This window comes from Dermacentor albipictus, chromosome 5 (assembly GCF_038994185.2).
Source record: "Dermacentor albipictus isolate Rhodes 1998 colony chromosome 5, USDA_Dalb.pri_finalv2, whole genome shotgun sequence".
NCBI lineage: Eukaryota > Metazoa > Arthropoda > Arachnida > Ixodida > Ixodidae > Dermacentor > Dermacentor albipictus.
The window spans coordinates 103,335,669-103,360,156 of record NC_091825.1 but is presented as its reverse complement, the minus strand read 5'-3'; the positions used below and the strand labels follow the sequence as shown (position 1 = coordinate 103,360,156).

At 48.8% G+C, this 24,488-nt stretch overlaps 1 protein-coding gene across 1 annotated transcript in view; it reads left to right on the top strand.

The window, feature by feature from the left end:
• bdg (sodium-dependent transporter bedraggled) overlaps positions 1-24,488 on the top strand; it is a 196,377-nt gene that overhangs the window by 66,076 nt on the left and 105,813 nt on the right. The window contains exon 2 of the mRNA XM_065437072.1: positions 24,169-24,190. The gene's annotated coding sequence lies outside the window, so the exon portion shown is untranslated. The remainder of the gene's footprint in view (positions 1-24,168; positions 24,191-24,488) is intronic.

Below are 24,488 nucleotides of genomic sequence, written 5' to 3'. Positions count from 1 at the left end.
AACTTGGTGCTCAAGAGATGACAGATCGATGTCATCACTGAAATCAGATTTTCAGTGGGTGCTGGAGGGATGCCTTTGATTTCAAGGTTATTTCTTCTATTGTACTGCTGCAGTTCAGTCAATTCGTGCCTGAGAGTTTTCACTTCATTTGTGAGTCGGTTGTTTTCTTTTTTCATTTCCAGGTTTACGTTTTTCACGTCAGACAGGGTCTTTTTGAACTCAGAGATCTCTGTTCTAAATTCTTCGAACTTTTCATTGATAAAGCCCATTGAAGTTTTGACAGATTCCATTTCAGATTCAATCACATGCTTTATATCTTGCTTTAGTTCACTTTGCTTAGAGTTAAACTGTGCACTCAAGTCAGTCATAGCCTTTACAAGTTCTTTTATAGTTGAAGGAGGCTTATCACCCATGCTGGACACAAACACGAACGGAGCAATCCAGTAGCCTAAGATCGATGTAATCAAAGATACAGGATACACACCTGCAACACCTCTTTTACAATACACATACACACCTCTTTTACAATACACATACACACCTCTTTTACAATACAATACACACCTCTTTTTACGACCGCAGTGTTCTCCCTGTAGGGCTTTGCGGTCGTGCTATTCTTTGCTCTTATTCTTTTCAGACGTAATACATAGCAGTCTATACATTCAGGGTTATGATGTCTGCCATCCCGCGTTTCAACGTTCGTTCACTAACGTTGAAACGTTCACGAACGCGTTATACTCCTATAGTGTTCCTTTCCGAATGAGGAACTGTTCAGATTAACGAAATTATGCGAAAATTTCGGCCCGTAACTTAAGCGAACTTTCATTTATGCAACTATCATTTGAGGTGCCTTGAATAAGTAGTTCGTTTTAGGGAACTGTTCCTGTATTCGATCCCTGTAGCATTCTTATAATGGGAACGAAGGAAGTTAAATTTTGTTTTTCTAAGTTGTCATTAAAGAAATAGAACTATAGAAGGTTGCGCGATTTCATTACAGAATAGTGGTCTCTGTATGGTTTTGCGGTTTAGTCTATTACCGAGCCACTTTACATACCGTGCAACTTTCGGTAAAATATCAGTGCCGGTATGTCCTTAACGTTCCCGTTGCCTTACAGAAAGGCAGTCACCACGTCGAACAGTGGATACACTGTAGTCACTGAAAATTATGTGTCGTCGACATCTAACTTTCTTACAGATGATCATAAGCCCAGTGGTGGCGGCGTTATGCATCGGTGCGACTATCGTCGATTCTCATTGGCGTTTCAAGACATCAGCAACCCCATTAGGTGGCGGCGACTTGCGAAGAAAAGGCGTGTTCTAGGCTCTGGTGAACTGTGGCGAGGATGTATAGTTCACAAAACGCACATTAGTATAATCTTGTTGGAAGAAATTGACCCAACACTCCTTAAAGCTGTAATACATCACATATATGCTGCACTGAGCTTGATACCTTAAGCACTTTTCAATATAAGTGAGCTTTCAGCGAGTCATAATTTTTCATCCCCGGAATACAAAAGTCATAGTTTAACTGGTCGCAAGTCAATGCAAGTTGCTTTAATTTAGCGAAAACTAGTATTCTGCGGGAGACGCCTCGGGTTGGTTGACGGACTCAGATGGCGAAGACGATCGTGACACCATCTTCGGTATCGGCAAGGCGCGTGATTCGACTAGAGTGCTCACCTGACCTCTATGTTGACGTCATCCTCGTGCCCAGTCTCGCCGCTACGCTCGGCGCTGGAGGGGGGCTGAGGTTCGACGAAAGTTCAAACAGCAATTGCATTGATGCTATGCGCACAATCGAGAAAACACACGAATTGAATGATACAGTGGCAGCCTTCTAAACCACCTTAGATTTTCCAATTCTAAAGCCTGTTCAGCCTTCCCTTTGAGCAATGAAAACTTAACGCAAAGTCTAAGGATATAGCGTCTTTATCCGCGGGCACTAGTTTTCATTTGTGGATAGTTCAGCAAACCAACCACTAATTATTTCCGATTCCAGTTAAGTTAAAACTCCAATAACATTTCCCTATTTCTGTATCTACAAATGTACCTTGCATGGTCGCAAATGAATATGAACAAATTCAATTTAATTTAAGGCATTAAAGATAGCGTGTATATGAAGAACGTGTTGCCATAAAATATTCGTAATTCAGTCTTTATCACTGTGCGAATAATTCTGTGCTAATTGAACAGAACAAATGGAAGGCTTCTAGAACGACCGACACTAGCTGTTAACCGGCTATCCAGTACTAGACGTTCATTAAAGAAGGCTTGGCATGTAACAACACATTGCGCTGCCAGCGCAGTCTGCACATTACTCCCTGAGCGCGCCCACTATAGCGCGGGCAGAAACGCAATGCCAAACTGCGATACCGAAGCTGAACGGTAAAGTGTCGACTACATACACCATCCCAGCTGCCGTTAACTGGCCCGAAAAGATGGCTTCATCGGTCGTATTGAACTTGTGCATGCTCGTGGAGTGTGCAACTACACACCCATGGACGCGCCGCCGCCTCGTTGAACAGTACGGAACCGCGAGCGAGCCTTATTCGTCTCGGGCGTTTCCGGAACTGTACCACCGTCCGTCTCGGGAACCGGCGCGACCCTCTCCGAGGAATTCCCTGCCATTCTAGACGGTGGCGGACGGGTAGACGGGGAGAGTTTAGCGCGCATTTACGCTGCATCTCGAAAAAGCCGGCGAGAAAAATAGCGCCACTCCTCCGACGCGCGGTTTCTTCTCCGATGAGAGGGGGAGGGAAGGTGCAGGGAACTGATCGGCTGCTTCCCCCTATAGTGGCTAATCTGGGAGGGGCAAGCGGACGAGGAGGAGAAGGTGAACTTGCCTCCTTTCAAAATACACACACGCACGCACGCGCGTACGCTGCGCGAGCGCATCCGCACACAGACACAGACAAACGCAAAGTGACATCCACTCCCGTCGCAGACGTGCTACATCAGAGACCTACGTGCCACAGCCAAAGACTCGACGTCGCACGCGGCGACACCATATAGTAGCGACACCGCGGCGTGAAGCCGGGCCTTTCAGAAAAGCGGGCGCAGGACCCTCGCGGTCGTTGAACCGGCCGTGCGCGCGGGGCCATACCCGCTCGCCACAACGTTGCATGCTATACGTCGCAGTCGCCCTCTCGTATATTGCTGCCTCCGCGCGTGCGTGTGTGCGTGTAGTTGGCAGGGCGTGTATAAAGCAGACGCGGTGTGAAACTCGCGTCACGCCTTTGTAATACTACGGCAGCGTGAGAAGTGCGGGCACCTTCTCGAAGTCCTCGAACGTGTGTCCGCCTATGTAATAGGCGCAACGTTGCGCTCACTCAAATCGCGGGTCATTTCTTTCGTGCCACGCTCTTTCTTCTGCGACCCTTTCGCGCCCGAGAGTTCGGGTGCGTACCGGTCCGATAAACGACAGGTCGGAGAGCCCGCATACACTGGAAGCCCTTGTCCGGATGCGGATGTACCATATGTACATGTCGCAATGTACTATACATCAGCCTGAACTGGTGTTTCCATTCCAGCATAACTTGTGAACAGCGTATACGGTGCATAAACATAAACGTTGCAGGAACACCAACGTTCTGACCTGCGCGGCGCGTAAAAACATTGCATGAGATTGGCAAACAAAATAAAGGTAATTATTTATCTTGATTTCACGCGCCGAATTTAGTCGCACGCAGCTGAGCTAACCGCTTCGCGGTAGCTTCGCTTCGCATAGATTCTAAAATGCGCTTTGGATCTACGTAACTATTTTTTTTTTTTGCGACGTATTGCACATTTGTAAGACTTTCAACTCCTGATGAAAACCAGTTTTGAGTTTGGTAAATTACACCTATACTTTATATGTCACAGTGAGCTACCTCAAGCGCGACCATTCCTGTAGCTCCGACGGTCGAACGTACTGCCTACGCTGCCACGCCTCTCTGAACGCATAGGATCACCGGGGACTAGGGGCCCCTTCCCAATTTCCCATTACCTGTAAAAAAAATAAATAAATAAAAAATTCATCTCTGAACGCCGCGCGCGAGCGTAAGCTTAACTCCGGTTGCGTCATGCGCGGTAACTGTGCCATCTGCGCTCGCAACACGTGCATGGTCGAGTAATGGCCAGGAAAAACTGCTTTGAGCAGGAAAATACTGCCGTGTACAGGGCGTGAAGAAGTGACAGCGGCAACTTTCTTCGCGTCTTGGGCGCTGTTTTGTTTTTTTTCCTGCTCAAGTCAGGAACCAACCAGCCTAGGATAGATGGATTGATGGATGGATGGATGGATGGATGGACGCATGGACGCATGGATGGATGGATGGATGGAATTATGAGCGTCCCCTTTGAAACGGGGCGATGGGTTGCGCCACCGAGCGCTTGCTGTTATACTGCCTAAAGTCCTATCTAGGTTAAAGAAGTAAAAAAAAAAGAAAAAAAAAACCACGATGAATTCCCATAACCAAATTTTTTGACCCCCTATTGTGAACTTTGTTTTTGTACGTCTCCGTTTTTTTTTTGTCGTTTCCCTGCTTTTCTTCCACCAATCTTCCAATCGCCTCCTACTAATCTCCATTGCGGTCATGTTTACTTTCCCCCTGCTCTCGCTGAACTTACGGGCTTCAATGAGGCCAGTAGTGCCTAAATATGGTGCCTCGATGTCAGCGCCACCTCCCGCCACCAACCCAAACTCGTACGCTGTCTGTATGCGTAGGCCAAACTGGTCGTCTGGGAATATTAAATTAAAACAACGCTTGCCGTATTTGAATAGTTGTCTGCGCATTGTAGAGAGTTGGGGCACCGACCCATAGTACAACAACAACAACAACAAACTGCTATTATGTTTCGTTGCAAGAGCCAATTTCCGCAAGGGGGGTACTGATGGCGAACGGGAAAACTGTGTTATCAAGCCGTCTGCTCCCCTTAGTAAGAAAGAATTGCGGTTCTCAAACGAGAGCTTTCCACGTTACATTGTATTCGGTTCTCTCACAAAATGTTTTTCTTTTTTTACTTTCTTTCAGTAGATTGTCAGCTTGTTTCGTTTTGTTCGTTCACCTGCGCGTGTTTATTTCAGTTCCACCAACTCGCCCAGGTTATCCCTGCCGTTGCTTCCGTACAAAGCCGTGCTTGCCGGATACAAATACACCGAGCGCTATTATATACTCTGTATACCTCGGGAAACCGCAATAGCGCGGCACTTCTCGCGTCGAACTGCGACAGCCTCCGCGCGTATTTTTGGCCAGAACGAAACATTCCCGAGCGAATGTTCACGCGCATGCGCGTTCCATTCTGCAATCACCGAGCACCCCCGCAAAGAGGCCCTCTTCTTTTTTTTAAAATTTTTTTCCTAAGCGTTCTTCTTCAATTTGCTCGGAGCACGAGCGGCAGGTGTGTCGGGGCACGAATTCGTGTTTCCGTTGAGAAAACTGCGCAGCCGCCTACGCCGCGCATTCTTGTGCCTCGCGGAAACCGCGCGGTTTCGAGTAAACGTCGCATGAGCGTTCTCTCTAAAAAACGTACAACAACAATAAAAAAAGAATTCTTTTCTTTGCGTTGAGTAAATTAGTCTGGATGTGCCTGCGCACGAAGTATTTTGAAGTATATTGCGGCTTGGCTACCGGTACCGGAATCCCTCGGCTGGCGATGAGTGCGTGTGTACTTAGCCGCTCGCGCTGCATCCTCGACTGGAATACTCTAACATTATTTTGTATTCTTCATCCTTTCTTAGTTTCAGAGTATGTTTTATTTGATTGCGATACGCGTTTTTCTTTTCTCGTGTTTTTCCCCCCTTCTGTTCCTATATACTCCCGTGCTCTCTCGTTGTCAATTGTTTTGCTTTGTGCTTTATGATCTCTCATCTCGTCCTTCATTTCGCCTATCCCTTCCTTTCTCATATCTTCAATTTAAGTGTTTCTATCCCCTACTTCCCGAAGTGTACGTTGGCGGGTGCGCACCTGTAGCGGTAACTCAGTTGTTATATGGGGCGTTTAGCTGCTGAGTACTAGCTCGCGGGTTCGATCTCGGCCATGGCGGCCACGTTACGATGGGAGCGGAATCCACAAAACTTTCGTGTACCATGCATTAGGTGCCTGTTAGAGAAGCCCAGGTGGTCTAAACAACTAAATAATTAATCCAGACCTCCGTTACGGCCTGTATAAGATCGTGGTCCTGGTGTGTGTGTGTGTGTGTGTGTGTGTGTGTGTATTATATAGATACATATATTATACCAAAGCTTGTGAGTGGTGGCACGGGCTAACACTCCCAGGGTTAGTTCTAGTCGTAAAACGTAAATACTCCAGAAAGTGGAGGGGGGGGGGGGGTGTAAGGTAAGCAATCGGTAAGCTAGCATTGCACCCGTAATGCAAAGACGTGAGCTGGTGCTCCACATGCGGCCAGTAGCTTTTTTTTTTTCATCCACTTTCATTTCCGCTAATTTATCATTTCTCGAGCTCTATTAGTAAGCGCAAGTAATTTTCTTATGTTGTCCGTGATATCTTTGTTTGTTGGCTTCTTATGATATGATTAATACAAATCGGGCCCCTGGATTCCCTTTCTTCAAACACACACACACACACACATATATGTACATATATATATATATATATGTATATGTATATATACACTCTTAACAACGTCTGCGACGTAAGCACTGAAAGTATGTTGTCCGTTGCACTGTGAAGCTTGTGAATGCATGCTGTGTGCATGTATAGGTGACTGTGTTTCGTGTTGACACAGTGTCTTCGTTTTTGAAGCTTGAAACATTCTAATGTGCAGTAGTTGCATTTATTTTTTATGCGTTGCATATTGCAATCACTCAGTTCAGCCCTTGGGCGCGGCCGGGCAGCCACCATTGACCTTTAGTGCAACCACGTGACGTGACGTCACGACAGCCGGAGGAAAAGCTGGGCCCCAACTCGCGCAATATGCAACGCATTCTTGGCTTAACCAAGCTATTTCGTTTACCATCGCCTTTTATTTCCAGTAGTTTTACAGCAGCTACAAATTATCGATCCCCACTGCAATATACGTCTAGCACTTTCTTTTTTGGTCGTGAAGCGCCGACTTGGGCTTTTCGGGGATGTTACGAACATAGAGCCAAGGAATGAAGCAGTATAATTACTGCAATGTTACATTTTGTGCCAGAACTTCAATATAACGGCGGCATTTCTGGGCGCCTTTGACAAAAAGGGCTACAAGAAATATGCCTCGTACGTCAATTGTGAATTTAGCTTACTGCATGCCAAATGAAAATATTGGCAAAAACCTAAACAAACATCTGCCACCTTTAAACTATGTACGTGTTGGTTAGCGGTAAATTCCTTTTTGTTTAACTATTTCACAAAGTAATACAACACATAATGTATACACCGTAAGATACATAAAAATACATGAAAAAACACCTGTCGGCTACTGTACTAAAGTGGAAACGATATCATATACTATACAGTGACCCTTTCGCCTCTGCAGGCCAGCGTTTGTGTTGATATATTCATACCTCTGCATGTGTCGAAAGCTATGCGTGAACCACATACGTTAAGTTTAGGCCGAAGGTCAACGGAGACCTATATATGTAAAGGTAGGCCTACAACACGAAAGAGCCCGCCGTGGCCTATGTGCCTTACATCGATGGCTTTGTATTTGGTATAGACGCGTCATCTGCAGGCTACGCAGGTGCAGTTGTATCCGAACTATTACGCAATTTTTTTTTCGTTTATGCTTACGAGCTGGAAGCGAATGAATGACGTAGGGAACGTGCCACCACCATAAAAGAAAAAAAAAAGGAGTGAAAAAGAAGGAAAAAAAAAAAGAAATAAGCCGCCACTGATGAGTAGGAGGCACGCAAGTCCTCCCGGCTGAAGTGCGGACCCGGCCAAATATATGTACACAGTCCCAAAAGGGGCCCGCCCCAGCCTTTCCTTTCTTATCTTTTCTTCTTTTTCTTTTGCTTGACGCATTTTTTACTGCTTTTCTCTCTTTTCTGTATTTACGTATTGTTCAAGAGTTTGGGAAAGGCGCGGGCGTTCTGCGTTATCTGTTTCCAAATAAGGCAGCATTGAAACTATTTAAAGCGACTTGAACAATGGCGACGTGAAGCATTCTCGTGCATTTTATTTTCATGTTTGTTTGTTTGTTTGTTTGTTTAGCGGCTTTAGGCGGGTAGATCCGATAAAGCCCCGTTACTGCGTCCGCAGCTGCCCTCCCTGGCACTGTTCGATTAAACTTCCGTTCACAAAGCTGGGAGCTTCCTGCTGGGAAGCAGCGAGGCATTGTTTGCTATTATTTTTATATTAAGTCGTCGGCAGTGGGGGTTCTAAACTTCTTTCGGCAGCGAGGATTAGCTTAAGAGGAGCACAGGCGTCACATTTTCGGCTTGTCATCCTCTGCGTCAAATTAAGTTCCAAACAACGAAAGCACTGGAAAAACGAAATGGTGGCAAGCCTGAAAAATGGCCCAAATAATTTAGTATACCGCTCGTTCGTACGAACGAGATTTGGCTAAATGGGCAGCTGCGACACTAAATTTGCTTCCAATTCTGAGCGACTGGCAGGCAAAAAAAGCACAGCTTCGCGAAGACGGCATCGAAGTCTGAAACCATGTATGGGTTACTTTGCTGTCCGAGCAAGGTGATGGCTGAGCAGAATGCATAATTATTTCCTTTATGGCAGAATGCATAATTATTTCCTTTATGGCAGAATGCGTGGAAACTGCACGTGAAGGTCGCCTGTGAACAAGAAAACGTAACCACGCTTTCTTATGCGCATAATGTAAGCTAGACGTGTTTTTCGTAGATTGCTTAGCTTTTTCATGTCGACGCGAGCTGGTGTCAAGTCTCAGAGGCGTGTTTCAGATTAGTTCCATTACTTGGGCTCGAAGTTGTCTTACTAGTCGCCAACGTGGACTGCCTCCGGCCGATGGGAGACAAAATTGTAACACATTATATATTAGAAAATTAAATAACCTTACAAGTGTTTTTTAAACTTCACGCTAGTTAAATGTCATGCTTTTACGGGCTAGAAGCGGTGAGACAGAATTTCAAACAGCTTCGAAGATACTTTCACACGAAATCACAGTACGGGAAACTATTTACAGTGTGTATTTACAAGAGTGTATATATATATATATATATATATATATATATATATATATATATATATATATATATATATATATATATAGTAAGCACTGGCCAACATGGAAGCTAACCAACAGCAAGCCAGGCACGTCGTCATCATCACTGCATGGTTACGTCCCACTAACTCTAAGGCTCCACATCATCGTCTTCGAGTAGCACGTAGCAGTATGTCTCAGTATTCCTCTAACCCACCGTGCGGATGGGCTTACCAACGACCATGGCTCTTCAGGCCATGGCAGGCACGTGAGCCCGGCAAACAAGTTTGTCTGACGAGCCGACTCACCCCACTGTTGAAGGCTGGGTGAGTTGGTATGGCGTATACTTGCCGATAGTGAGATGACTAAAGGGATCTGAGGGGCTTAAAAACCACAAGAGGTGAGAGGCAGTGAAGCCAGAGCAAATGTTTAATTAAAACGTTGAAATAGTCAGGTAAAGGGAAAGTAAGTGCACAAGAAGATAACCATAATGCAGTTGGGGATCGAACCCACATCCTCCGTGCATCGTACGTACGGTGCCAGTTAAGCTATACTGCGTCGGTCATCCTCTTGCCCGCGTTCGTGGGTGTTTTTTGTTGTACAACATTGTGCAGCCCTAAGCGTTTTAACCAGCGTCGCGTACGACCAAGATGGCGGACGTGGAACGTCCTTTTAACCGCATCTGTCACGTAGTACGTGACCTTATCGGAGCAGGTAGCTATATCCAATAAACGCTCGCACGATGTGCCTCAAGGCATAAAGACAGCCAAATAAGAGGTCCTCGCTTCGCAGTGAGCGTGATGGCATAATTTTCATTAAGCAAAGCAATTATCAAGCTTCCCCTGTGCTTCCTCCGCATTCATTGTGGTCTTTTGTACGGTTGTTACGTATTCACCGGTATACTATAGCGCAATGATCGCAGGGCGCAATGAGTAGAGGCAGAAAAGCACTCTCCGTACGTGTGTGTAATAGGGTGTTGTAGTACCGGGCGGGCGAGGACTTGAACACTCGTGATCCGAGCCAAATCCCCCCGCCGAGGCACCACCCCTTCCAGACTTGGCTCGTGCCAAGGCTGCAGCCGGAAACAACAGTATCGCCACGTGCCAAAAGCGTGCAAGCTGGCAGCTCCTTGGCAGTCGTCCCACATTGGCCGCCACGTGCGGGGGTCTACGGGGTTGAACGTTCTCTGCGCCTGCCAGGCGACTCCGGAACCAGCTACATGCTACCATTTATATCGCTTCCGAATGCGGCGGGTTTTACGCATGGGTGCATGGAAGTGCAGATTTCGCCGCTCGCGTTCCTGAAACGGTAACAAGAGAGATTAAATGCACGTTAGTTGGAACGTATACCCCGATGACTCCTTTTGGCGCTACAAAGGCAGAACTTGAGGACTGCGCAGGGGAACAAGAATGCGGGCTGGTCAGTTGGTCAAGGAAGCGCCTTTCTTCTCTGCTGTCCCTGTCTTAATTTGTCTGCGTAGTCCTCAAGCTCTACCTCAGGTAGAGCTAAAAGGAATACGTGGATCAACGAAAACAGCAGAGACAACAGAAATGACTTCCGTATATTCAAACACTTGTGAGTGTTCTTTGGTCTCTGGCACACGATTGACTACTCGTATGCTCAGTAAATCGTTCGGTTTTTAATTAATCAACGGGGCGATCATATCGAACAGTAGCAATATCGCTTTCTATGGTGTGATTGATGCTTCAAGCTCCGGCTGCAGGATTTACGACCACTCCATGTCTTGCATGCGTCATTAGACGCAAAAGACGCCCTGACGTCACTGCGTCTGATGTATCCTTCCTGTCCTGACTGGAAGTTTAGGCTGTAAGCTGCAGTAATAACGAACGAACTATAGCTTCGGTAGAACGGCTGCCTATACGTTTAATAATGCTGCAATAAACGCTTTTCTCGTTTGCAATCTCGGAGCGAGGCGAACCGTGAAGAGGCGGACAGGCGACAATGTCTTATACGAACACCGCCCTTTGATGTCGTCGCGACGTCATCCTATTGTCGCTACGCTCGAGTTAATCTCGTAGACTGATGTGTTCAAGTGCGTTGCCTATACTGCAACCCTTTTGGACGGGTCCATGTAAGACGCCGACCGGCTCACAGGAAGGTAGGGCCTCGCTCGTGGGCAACTCACCCCCCCCCCCTCCTCCTACCCAGAACACCCTCTCTCACTGAGCCATGCATTGCTGCGAACGCGCGCGAGCCAAGGACCCAGTAATGAGTTCGTTCTTCTTCTTTTTTCACTTCGTCGCCGTCGCGTCTTCTGGTTCCGTCCCCCTTCCTCCCCCGCCCGCCAACCTCCCGGCACAATGAGCTCCGGGACGTTCCGCATGCCTCGCCGCTGCTGCTGCTGCTTTTTTTTTTTTTTGCGCTTCCATTAGGTGCGTCCCGCCGGGCAACGGCCACGTCTCGCCGCCATGCTTGATGGATTGGTTCGCGCTCGCGCCTCCAAACGCCGGCGCTCTCCGATCATCCCGGCTGGCGCGGCGGCGAGATGTCTTGAGGAGAGGGACGGCAAAGAACACAAAGGAAGGGAAAAAGAAAAGAGCGCAGAGAACGGTCGACTGCGTAGTCACAGGCCTCTTCCAATCAGGGAGGCCCGCGCGTGAGACGTCCCTTCCGTCCAACGCGAAGACCTCGGAGGGACCAGCTTAGGTCGCCGCTTGATTTCATTTTGCGAGGATTTTCTTTCGATCCTCCCGTCTCACGCTACCGGACATGTCTGTTTCTTTCTTTCTTTTTTTTTCTTTGCGTTCTTGACCTAAACGGTGTGTATAGATTGCTTGCTTCTCTCTGCACTCGTCTGATCGAAGGAGACTTGCGCGTCGGCATGTGGCTGGCGATGTTGGAGTGGCGACATGGCAATTGCTTCGCCTTGAGCTCACGTCTTTTCTTTTTTGGTCAGCACCAAATTCTTAAAAGTTGCCCGTTGCTGATAGCATAACAATCTTTTTTAATTAGATGCAGCTAAAAGAGGAACACCTTCTATATCTGAGGTATGTGAACATGGCAGTCCTCTAATCGCGATTATACCGTACTGCAGGTCGCTCTTACTGCGTAGCGTATCTCGACGCTCTTGTACCATCGATGATTTTTTCTTCTTTTGTCTGCCTGCTCTTACGATGTTAGCTGGGGTGTTAATCTGCGACTGCTTCATCACTTAATTCAAAAATAACGTTCCGAGAGGCTGCTGAGCATTTTCTTTTCTGACGTGCCACGCCTTGCTAATTAGCCTGGACATATCGATTTGCGCTCTTTCTGTTCGACGCGCTTCGGCTGATCAACCCTTACCCAATAAGGAGAACCAGTACAATCAATGAGCATCGTTATTATAATCACTTTATATCGTCACCATCACCGCAATACTTTAACACGACTGCCGTCGCCGTGCAGCATCATTTGCTTACGAATACACGCTATAGAACGCGCAATACACGCCAGGCGAAAGTGCTTTTCGCACTTCTTTTAAAACGTTATTCGGTCCAGCACTTCGCTACACGCGATTGTCATGCCCCCGTCTTTTTCGTAAAGTTAAAGAAAAGGGACGAAAATGCTATAAGTTGACCATGAGTCCAGCTGAGCAAGCCTTACGTCCGGTTGGGATGGAGGACGATCCACACGGCGGAGTAATGACGTCGACGAGGACCGTTTGCTGCTTGGGACATGCTCTCTCTCTCTCCCCCTTTCCCATCTTTCATCTCCCCCATCCCTCTCCCATGTGTAGGGTAGCAAACCGGTTAAGCTAAACTGGTTAACCTCCTTGCCTTTCCTTCTCCACTTTTTCCTTCCGTCCTTCCCATGTGGATGATGCTGCAGTAGTATGCTTCCCGCATTGACGCAGGACGGAATGGGTATAGTTCGAAGGAAGCGTCCGTTTCGCAATTAAAAGCGTGACGCTTAGATCCGCGCAGATGCGGCATGCATGCCGCGGTGGATGGAGCGCGGGGCCCCATCCGGCCTTTCGGTTCGTTCGCCTCTTTCGCCAGCCCTCTGCAGCTTCCCGGCTATTTTCCTCCCGCGTCCCACGCGACGAGAAAGGGAGAGAGGGATCCCCGTAATCCTGCGGCTCTATCGCGCCCCTCTGCTGTCGCGTCCAATTTAAACCTCCGCGGCTATTCCGACTTGCTCGCGGTCTCTCTAAAGTAGGACAGCGCGGGGCGCGTTTGTGCACCAGTTGATTTTTGTGCGCCTCAACGTCCTCCCGGGATAATATCATGTAGATCGCTGCTCAGGCCGAACCGGGGCTGCGCTTTGAAACGAACTTTTGCACGGCAGTGGGTCAAACATGTGTCTGTATGGAGAAGGGTCGCACCTGTGAAATGAACTGCGTCGCTTTTGTTTTTGTTTCCCGAAGTATAGCGCGCGATTTCGCGTTCAGTAGCAGCACGCTCGGTAGCAGCGATGCGGTGGTTTAATTGACCTCTTTGTTTTTAACCTTGCACTTGCGTTTCTTGCGCATGCGTGCTGGTGTCTTTGAGCGCTTGTGAGTAAGGTGTATACGCTTGCGATGCAAGAGTGTTACATCGGAGCTAATGTGCCACTTTCATTTTGAGTGCTCGGGAACTTATCTGAACGGTGATCTTAATTAGGGCAGGTGACTGCATGCTTATAGGAATGAACGAAGCGTGATTTAACAACAGAGAAATACAGTAAAGTGCGGACAGTGGATGTATAGCGGTGCAAGCTGCTGTATAGAAGAAACTGATACCCGTGAGTGTTATTGGGGCAAGTATAGAAGCTTGATCATTTATTGGCCACCGAAATGATGACCAGGTGTTATTTCTGGTGCCATCATCTACGTCAGCGACGAGAAGTTGCAAGATGTTTTGACGTCATCAATTAAGGTCAGTAATTTTCATCGCTTTGGCCGCTCGACGAGCGTTATTTATCAGCTTATTTTCAAAGGAGACGTATACCTGCTCACGTCGGGGCGGCTAGTACGAGGCTCCTCGATACGTCTTTATGCACATCGACCCCTGCTGTGCCGCAAGTGTTTAAAGTTACTTTACTTAACTTTGTCTGCATAGGAGGACGGGCCGCGTGTCTTAGCTGAGCAAAGCATGTCGTGTAGAATGTTTACGCGCAGCGCAGGAGAAGAAGCGCAGGGATTGCGGTGGACCGTATACGAGGCGAACTTAGAGGGCTGGTCCAAAATAAAGAAAGACACCTCAATGCTGCGACAAAATGAGCGGGAGCTGTTTGACACACGAAGAGGTATAGCAACGCCAGTAGGCCATCGGCAGAAGCGGTCACGTTGTTGACGTCGGCACACAACATCCAAGCCACTGGGCTGTTCGTTGGCAACGCCAACAGACTGCATCCAAGCTAGAGGGCTACATGCAGTTGCCGTCGCTCCAGCTGGAGGTGGTTAAAACGACATCGCTGTATAGTGAACCTCCAGAGACAAGACGTAAACTCCTGCCTACAACTGACTATAAGACCGCTTCTACTGCCGTGGTCATGTAGCTCTCCGATTATGAGCATTCCTGGTGCGAATTCCGGGACGTTGAAGTCAATTCGGTACGTGTGTTCGCAGGTGTGCGTCTGCAGCACTTTGCGAAGAATAAGACAAAACACTCGCGTATATTATAGAAGAAAAAAAAATACTCAACAACGGTTTGTTTACAAACAAGTCAGGAGTCAACGGTAGATGCGTCGTCCCCCAGTGTTCCTGTACTCCACACAGCGGAAGCCGCCGAGTCTTGACTTCTCGAGGCGGTTGCCCGGTTTGCCAACTGTAAGCTGTGACTTCGGCTATGCTATGCGACTACGTGAAAGTACTCTGCGAGAAGTACTCTGCACGAATCTTCGTGGTTCAGTGACGGAGCCGCGAGTTCTGACGATGCAGAGACGGACCGACAAACTTTCCCGCCCGCGCGTCTCTGAACAATTAAAGGACGTTGCCACATGGTCTGGGAATGTTGCTTACATTGGAAGTGTCGCTGTATTCGCAGACGCTTTTTGCCTTGTTTGTAAACAAGGCGTGATCATCGGCCTTTGTCTGTCTGAATCTCGCGATGTCTCGGCCGGCGAGATTTCGTTAAGGTCACGGGGAAAGAAAATAAGAGAGAGAAGATAATTAACAATAACTATAACAATAATAAAAAAGGAAAGGCAGAGTTTTGTTGCAGTTAATAAAAGCTGCGACAAGGAGGATATCGGAAAAATATGATGGCTGGGATAGCACAATGAGAATAAAAAGCGCGCACTTATCGTACGCCGCGTTCTCTGCACACTCGAACACTTCAACCTGTACATCTAACGCTTTAATTAACCTCACTCATCGCCACACTCGAAATTTTAATGTTGCGTATTCAGTGAGAGACAGTCTCACTGGCCTAACGGCTGATTTCGGTCGACGATGAATGTCGACCTATCCTGCAGAACGACAGCGAACGTTCAATCGGATGGAGAGCCCCATGACTGATCGATACGCTATCGCCACCGATCAGCAAGAACTGCCGGAAGTACTGCGACTGGCCTTATCAGCGTAAACGCCGCCTTCTCGAAGAAAAAATAAAATGAAAAATAAAATAAAAGAAAGAAAGAATGAGAAATGGAATTCATTAACATTAAGCGGTGCCCTACGTTATCTCTGTCGTCTTCTTCGTTATCGTGCTGTCCGGGCGCGCAAGGCGAAGGCGGTAAAACTGCACAGTGAGCGGCCCCATCCTAGGCGAGAGACCTTATCGCGGCTCTTCGTATACATTATTTATTTGCTTCCAGTTTATACAAACGAGAGAGATACGGGCTTCTTCTTCGGCGGCCGGTTTCGTAATCCGCGTAACCCGGTCTGCAGCGGAAGCCCCCCCAAGAAACACGCGACGAGGTGCGGGGAGAGCCTGCAGCGACGGCGACTGCGCAATGCCGCGTGGCGTATACTTCTCCTCAGCAACGCCGTGCAGTGCACCCTCTTCCCGCTGGCACGTGCTTTACGAGCTATCCCAGCTCTGTCTCATGCTTTCTACGCCGATGACATCACCCTCTGGGTGACCACCGGCAATCTTGGCGACATGGAGACCACTCTACAGGCAGGTGTGGACGCGGTAGCAACTCACGCCCGGGCCATCGGGTTGAGCTGCTCCCCGGCCAAATCGGAGCTTTTGCTCCTTCGGCCTGGGCGGACGGCCCCCCTATCGCCTTCTCCACTCACCGTCTACCTTGACGAAACACCCATTCCTCTCGTCTCTACCCTCCGCATCCTCGGACTCTTTCTTCAGTCCAATGGCAAGCACACCACCCTCATCACTCGACTCACAAACACTGTACACCACACTGTCCGCCTCATACGCCGCATTGCAAACCGCCACCACGGCATGCGCGAACACGACCTCCGCCCCCTGGTCCAGGCCTTTGTTCTCAGCCGCTTCATTTATTCTCTTCCGTATCTCTACCTTTCTCGTACCGAGGAAGACAAAGTCAACAGCCTCATTCGCCACGCATATAAGTCAGCCCTGTCCCTTCCCACATCCACGTCGACGGCTCGGTTACTGTCGATGGGCGTCCACAACTCCCTGACGGAGCTGACAGAGGCCCATCGCACGGCCCAGCTCCTCCGTCTCTCCCGCACCCGCTCGGGTCGCGCACTTCTCTCCACCCTTAATCTCTCCCCTCTTATTCCTCTTCCCACATCACTGCCCATCCCTTCCCATGTCTTGCCCCTCCTAACCGTTAAACCCCTCCCTAAAAATATGCATCCCGAACACCACCCCTCCCGTAGAGCAGCGCGAGCCTCCGCGCTCTGGCGTCAGTACGAACGGCAGGCCGCCGTGGCTTACGTAGATGCTGCCCCGTACCGCCGCTACCCAGCACATGCCCTTGCCGTCACTGACAATTCTCTCCGACTCACTCTCACTGCCTCAGTCTACACTTCTACCTCTGTCGAGGCCGAGGAGGCAGCTATTGCCCTTGCCATCACGCAAACCTCCGCGAAGTACATCTTCAGCGACTCTAAACCTGCGGTCTACAACTACGCGGTTGGACGGGTGGCACACCCGGCCATAGGAATCTTGCGTTCCGATACCGTTCCCTCTCGCCCCATCCAAATCATCTGGGTGCCCGCTCACGCGGCCCATCCTGGTAACGAGGCGGCCAATTCTATCGCTCGAGATTCGACTGACCGAGCAAGCCCGCCCCCGCCGGGAATGGATACGCGCGACGCGCTCCTCACGTACCGCGATATCACGCAGCACTATCGCCTCTCTCGTCTCACCTTCCCCCCTCCGCACCAATCCCTTTCCCAACCCCACCAACACTTATGGCGCCACCTTCAGGCCCATACCTATCTTACTCCCGCACGTCTTGCCCTCTTCCACCCCGGGACGCACTCGCCGGCTTGTCGCTTATGTGACGGCTCCCGCGCCGATTACGATCACGTCCTATTCTCCTGCCCGGCACACTTGCCCCCTGCCTCTTGGCGCCTAAGCAATCCGCAGCAGTGGGAGGCTGCTTTGTCCAGCACCGAGCCGGATATCCAACTCCGGCTGGTGAACTGGGCGGAGGACGTCGCGACTAGGCATGGCCTGGACGCCACAACCGGCAGCCTGAAGGCCGCCCACAACGCTGCTTTTTAATTTTTTATTTTTTTTTTTACTTTGGCCTTCTCATCAATAAATGTTTTTCACCACCACCAGTGAAAGCTACCGGTTGGCGCGCGTTAGCTTTCACCAGGAGAATAGCACGATCGTCCGCCTCTGAACGCCTTCCGCGCAACTCCGACTGAAGTTATGCTTCGCGGAAGCTTTAACAGCGTACAATGGGCGAGCTCTGCTTTTTTTTGTTGTTGTTGTTTTATGAAACGCGCAGCACAGCATTCGCTGCGTTGCACGAAGTTAGCGAGACGGGAGTGGCAGTCGGGCGGCCAGGGGCGGGCGGCGGCGGCCCTGCACGTACGCACGTAAAGGCGAAGTCGCTGCCGCTTGGCGTGACAAGGCCGCCCGGTCAGCTGAAGCGTGCCGCTCGGTCACGGGCGGATTTTCGCCGCACGGGGCGCGCGCGCAATCTGCGGCCTCGGGCGCGGAGGTGCACCGCGTCCTTACGGACGAAAGACGGACCACCGGCCGAAATAGCAGGGCCGCGCGTGTTTCCTGGCCGCTAGAGCCAGTGGCGTGATGTAGGCATATCCCTTGCCCGCACCCTTCCCGCACGGTTCGTCTCTGTATTTTTTTTTCTTCGCTTCAACTGCGGTACACGAAAATCCGACTGCTGTTCTCACTAGTTGCGTGCAGCGCTTCCCGAAGGTGGCAGCTCGCGAGGGCGTGGCAGCTCGCGCTCTGAAAGGAAGAGTCGTAGCGCGGTAACCCATCGATTTCTCTTGTAGCACCGAAAAGCTGCGAGCGTGAATCCTTAATGGAGTGACGCGGGTACAGCTTTGACCACCTGGAGTTTTTCTCGGGTACCGTATATCTCGGCGCATCGGAGTTTTTGCTGCGTTCTGTTGCCGTATAGCGTGTAGGAATAACTTGGCTTGTTGGTACGGCATGATGAACAGGCAAACAGATGACTCGCAGCTCTGACGAGCGCCTACATCCGAATGTGGGGCACCGCGGTCAGGAACACAACGAATGACGTCGAGTTGACCGCCAGAAAGTCATAACCGCTCAGCCAAACCTGAAGCTGCCGAGCAACTGGAAAAACGTACGTGCGTGTGCTTGTGCGGGCCGCGCCCAATTCCGGCATTCAGATATTCTAACAAGGGAGACTGCATCCGCTCTCTCAAAATGTGACGTAGAATGTACGAATGGGATAAAAATGTCCAGCGCGAAGCATACGGCGAAGACCGAACTACGGAACGTGCTCGTGTATTTGCTTGACCGTTCGCAGCCACGGTCTCGACGCTATGCTGCACGCAAATTTGGCGCGCGTGGAACGATGGGTCTCCGGTCGAATGAGCTATTGCGGGTGTGGCCCCGGCACTCGCTTCTTTGTTGCTTACTTTCGCCGCTGCGTACAGAGCGCTGCACTTGGTTAAGCCTCTCCCTTAATTCCTGTTCGTCTTTCTCGCGGTAACTGAGCTCGTGGCGAGCTTCGTCCAGTGTTTCACAGTAATGACGCGGCGAGACCGCGCGACGTGACTCGTGGTGGACGTGCAACCTTGCCTTGTGACCTTTTACCATGCGAGAACTTTGCTAAACAAACTTTGGAGGAAACGGGCAAATACGTGTGGGAGGAATATTGTCAGTCAGGCCCAGCTCGACGCCTAAACGCCGGCGAGTTACGTGTAAACTGCATTATTCAAGACTACTGTGCGACGAGAAATAAAAGTAATAATAAAGCAGTAATTACCGTAGTTTTCGGCGAAGACAACGTCTGGGTATCATCCTCCTTATTTATTGACTCTTCAGGCGGGCGAAACCTGTTTCTTTTTTTTTTCTTCTATTTCCGCGGGCGTTCACACCATCTGAATCGGCTTGTGTTTCGAGTTCATGTCGGACAGATTGTTTCAGCTGGATGATCTGGGGTCATGAGCTTTAATTCGCAGAAAAAACGAGTCTCAGTTTTCAAAAGGGCGATCACTTCTGTAACGACAGAGGAAAGCTGAACACACGAATAAAAAAGGAAGAGAAAGAGAGCGAGCGGTGATTAAGCAACCGGTGTTATACTGTATAGAACGTTCTTTGTTGCACCAGGGAGCGCCTGAGTAACGCTGCCGCCCGTGCTTGCTCAGCGGTTGTCATTTCTTGTATTCTTGCGCCAGAACAATGCGCGGGGAGTGCGGTGTCAGTGTCAAGGTACACCGCGAACGAACCGCCAATAGAGGCGGTAAACTGAATTTCCCGGTAAACAGTGATCGTTTCTGATTCGTTTTACCAGGTAGAAAAGCTCCTCCCCCTCCCCTCTCCTGGGTGAACACTTACGCAGATCATATCTTTTTTTTTTAATGCTTTGTGGTCGTGTACGATGGTCCCTCCTACCGTGGCCATCATCGTACCGTACGTCACGCCCTTACGCCGCACGTTGGTGTTTTCTTTTGTTTTCCCTTACAATCCATTGTCGTTATCGAGTGCTCCAGGCCACCGTGACTCACATGCGCGCTACCGACAGGAAAGTGACCCCGGCGGCCTTCGGGCATAAAGAACACAATAGGCTGCGGTGATCCATCCCTCTCTTTTATTTCGGGTCAGAGAGAGAAAGAGAAAAGTAACGCAAGGTACATACACTGTATGCACAGAAGCGACAGTGTTCGTCAGAGTATGGCACCTGCTGGACACTGCATGACGGCTGTGCAGTGAGAGAGAGCGAAGGCCTCTAGCGTTGGGGGCCACCTAACTAGAGTTCACGCGCCGTTGCCGCCTCGCGGGCTGACGCAGCATATTAATCGAGGCCGGGAGGATCCGTTAGACGTGCATGAATATTCACGCGGCCTGTCTCATTGACAATGGCCGAAGCGGCACGTTGAGGCATGCGCGCCGGATGTTCACGGGGATGGCAGTTGTGACTTCACCCCCGCAGGCGAGGGCGTGTGTAGAAGGGCTGGGCGTTGGCGCTCCCACCGATGAAGCTTAAGAATGAAGCGAACGGTGGAGAGTGGCCGCAGTTTCAATAAGCTCAAACGTTCCCTATAGGACAGAAACCTTCTGCGGCAGTGTGACAAGGGCGAATGGGGAGTTACCCACTGTATCTTCCGCGCCTGCTGTCACCGATATCGTATCGCGTGGCAAGTCTTTTACTGGCTTAGATAGTGCCGGTAGGTACAACGTTCGATAAGTGTAGGTAAGAAGGAGCCTTCCGCGTGCACAGAATCAAAACTTGTGAGAAGCCTCGGCACACCTGGTTGTCTTACGTGTCCACACCGAGAACCTGTGGATATTATTTGCAAGTTGTTTATTTATGTGTTTTTTTAACTTTGTTTACGTGCCAACCACGCCTATTAGCCCCGAGAAAGAGGGATGGCGCCCTCTCGCGAGTGACGTCACGGCCAGGACGCCGCTCGCTCCGGCTCGCTCGGCTGCCGCGCACGCTCGTTCCCTTCGTGTATGCTTGGGGTATAGGCGGCTCGAGCCGTACGTATTGAAGAATAAGTCGGCTTCTTTCAGCTGCCATACCTTAACCACAGTTTCTTCTTCAAAAGCGTGCGAGTCGAGAAACTTTGCGGCTTGGATATCGCAAGCTAAGTAGCGTTAAAGGGGTCTACAAGTTTTTGCAATGCATATATGCGCCGTGTCTATCGGTAAATTTTGACTAAAAAAAGAATATCTGCAAATTCAACGCGCGAAGTTGTGTATGATGCTTCGCTAAACACTTAACATTCCTTTCGTATTTAGCTATGAGAGGTATTGCATTTTACGTGGAAGAAAAATTTGGTACTTGGCGTCAACATGTTATCCGATGTTAGAAAGACACTGCCCAGCGAAGCTGTCATCATGATTCCTATTACTCTGGTGTGTTGTTCTATTCAAATATGGCCATTCATTAATGCGTAAAAAAATAGTTAGGCGCGCATTTCTTATGAAAATGTTTGCTGCTACTTTCATCCCCCTCTGAAACAGGCCTCCAAAAAACGAATTGCTCATGGCTGCACGGCGTGTCATGTAGAGTATTTACATAGTTAATTCACAAACACCATAGTAGCAATCACCTGAGAGAAAAGTTTCGTTGTTTAGATCGAGAGCCACTCAATTGAAAGTGATGAAATGTATCATAGTGGCCCTCAGTAGCCTTTATCGACAATATGGCACACCCCTGATCACGTAACGGTAGCAATCGACTGTCCGTATGGCGAGGCTCGCTATGTTCGCGAAACCCATCAGTTCACTTCAACTTCGAATTAAAACCATAAAGCATTTTTTTACAGCGCCAACTGGAATGGCTAAAGTATTCTCGAGCTACTACTACGCAGCTTAGATTGCCTACAAAAGGAAAATTCAAGCACCTTTTGTCTCACCATGTCTCGATCCAGCGTTATTTAATTATACAAACGGATAACTATTCGCTTCGTCGGTACATAAAAGAGAACCTTGCAGGCTAATTTAAGTTTGCTCCAATCCAATCGCAAACATTCATAAAGAAAGCACCACAAGCCTTGCATATACTTTCACTTGATTTCTGACCCTCCACAGGGGGAATTTCGATATCTTCAATATGTCCCATACTACTAGTCATTGACGCTTCGACTGCTTTCTGGCTGCAGCTATGCGGTCCAGCAGGCATACTTCACTAAAAAAATTGGGGCGAGCAGCCTGTGTCAGTTTGCCAAACAGATTCGTCATGTATATTCCTCAAGCAACAAGCACCAGTAAATTTCTCAAGTGAGTTTGATTTGATTTTTTAATTTCCATTTACACACACACATGTACAGAGGAGTGGTAAATGGAGGTGGATGAGGGAAAAAAGCCGCACAGACGCGGCTTGAGGTAACCTCACCCTCTTAGGTACAATATGGCTGCATGGGATAACACATCAAGCGCCATATAAATTACATTTATATAGTGGCCATAAAACATTGCAGTTATACAATATATGAAAGCACAGTGAAATATTTCCACGATAACAATGCAAAACACACTGCGGCATTGAAATAAATAAATGATATACACTTGGTAAAATAGACAAAAAAAGAGGAACATAACATGCATTATTAATCATTAACAAAGGCGCTCTAAAGAGGTGAGTTGAACGTGTAGCACGGAAAAGGGAATATATATTGGTACATTCCTATTTGTACTCTGTAAATAGCTGTAAGCCTTCATTAACTTTACTTCAAATTTCCTCCGCTTAAATAAAAATAAACACGTGAAGAACCGCCTAATGTTGACAAGCAGTTAAAGAAGCAAGTGAGGCGCGTAGAATCTAAGCTCCAGTATTAGTTAAGTCACCGTGCTACTGCGGAGCCTTTCTGTGAGGAAATGCAAAAATTCGATATTATACCATGAACTACTCGTCGTGAGCAAACCTGTTTTAGCGGAATAAAATCAACGTAACTGCTGTAGAAATCATATATAGCCAGCTTTGTGACATACTTGTTGCACCGCGGCAGGTGTGGTATCATAACTGGATTCCTATAGGCTATGCTTTTGCGATTGTCGATCCGCGTATGAAAATCCCGCAATGGGCTGGTCTGCGTCGCTTCGGCTGGCACTGTACTGTTGCCTTCGAGAGCTGCATTGTTGTCTAAGAAATTAGCTCTTTGAATAAATGTTCGCAAAGGAAGACGTCGTAAAAATATATTTGAGACGACCACCATAAGTATACAAGCAGAGAGAACGAGGACGAACAAACGAAAACACCGCAGAAAGCGCCCGGACAACGCCCGAACTGTAGCAGACGACAGGCGCGAGGCCGTGCCCTGACGTCACGCGAGCGGCGCTCGCAGCGCCGCCCGTGTTCGTTCTCGGGGCTAATAGAGAGCGAGCGACGCACCGTGCATATGCATTTATGGTGCTAATTATATATGCTAAAATGTAAATACTTTGCCTATGTGATACAAACATCGCGGTCATTTGTCGGTCGTCGCTATATGATTATTGCACCGCGCAGCCTGGGACTGTAAGAGCACGAGCACAAAAAGGAGAATCACTGCATTTGTTGGTATTATCTTCGATGTACCTGGTTGTACGCGCCATGACAGCCCTGCAAACAGCTGAGAAGAAATCCATTGTTTCTGCACTATTCGGGGCGTGAAAGGTTGACAGCCTGTTCGGTCGTTTGTCTGTCCTCTCTGACAGCTGAAACGACGGTCGTTCACTGCGAGAAAAAAAGTTACTGGCCTAACTCATTCTACAAGAACACCCTTGTGTGCGTTCCGTGAAGAGCGTGCGTCACAGATGTAAGACGCACTGAAATTTATTATCGGTGGCACAGGTGCGAATTTACAGACTAGTCTTTACTGAGGGGTGCGAAGTAGCGCACTCAAGGTCCATTAAAAAGACGCGCAGGTTGCGCAGTCAATAAATCGTGAAGGCTATAGTATATAAGTGCACTTCTACGCACTGCTTGTGCCGCTTTTTTTTTTTAATAGCAATAGATCGTTCATTACTTGTTCATTGCGCATGCCCGATTCGTAACTGTTTTTCAGAGTAACTAATCGAGTTCTTCATTTTCTTTTTTTCTTCTCTTTCGCAGGCAGCCTCCGTCACTACGAGTGGTAAGTAAAAAAAAAATTGCCCGACATTTTGCAACTTCTTTGCATGCGCAGTGAGACTGCTTGTAAGACGACGCTGTAGTTGAGTGCAGCACCATGTCGGAGCAAGGAAACTGCCATTTATATACCATACATGGTGTTATCAAAGACACGTACTGCTGAGAATAGCACCGAAGGATGCCTATCGCTTGCGTCTAAAGGCCATTTTTTTGGAAGCGAAAAATTTATCGTTGACGGCTTACTGCACGCTTCATGGAAGGACGAGGGATAGACACAACTCTTTAGCTCAATACCGCGCACC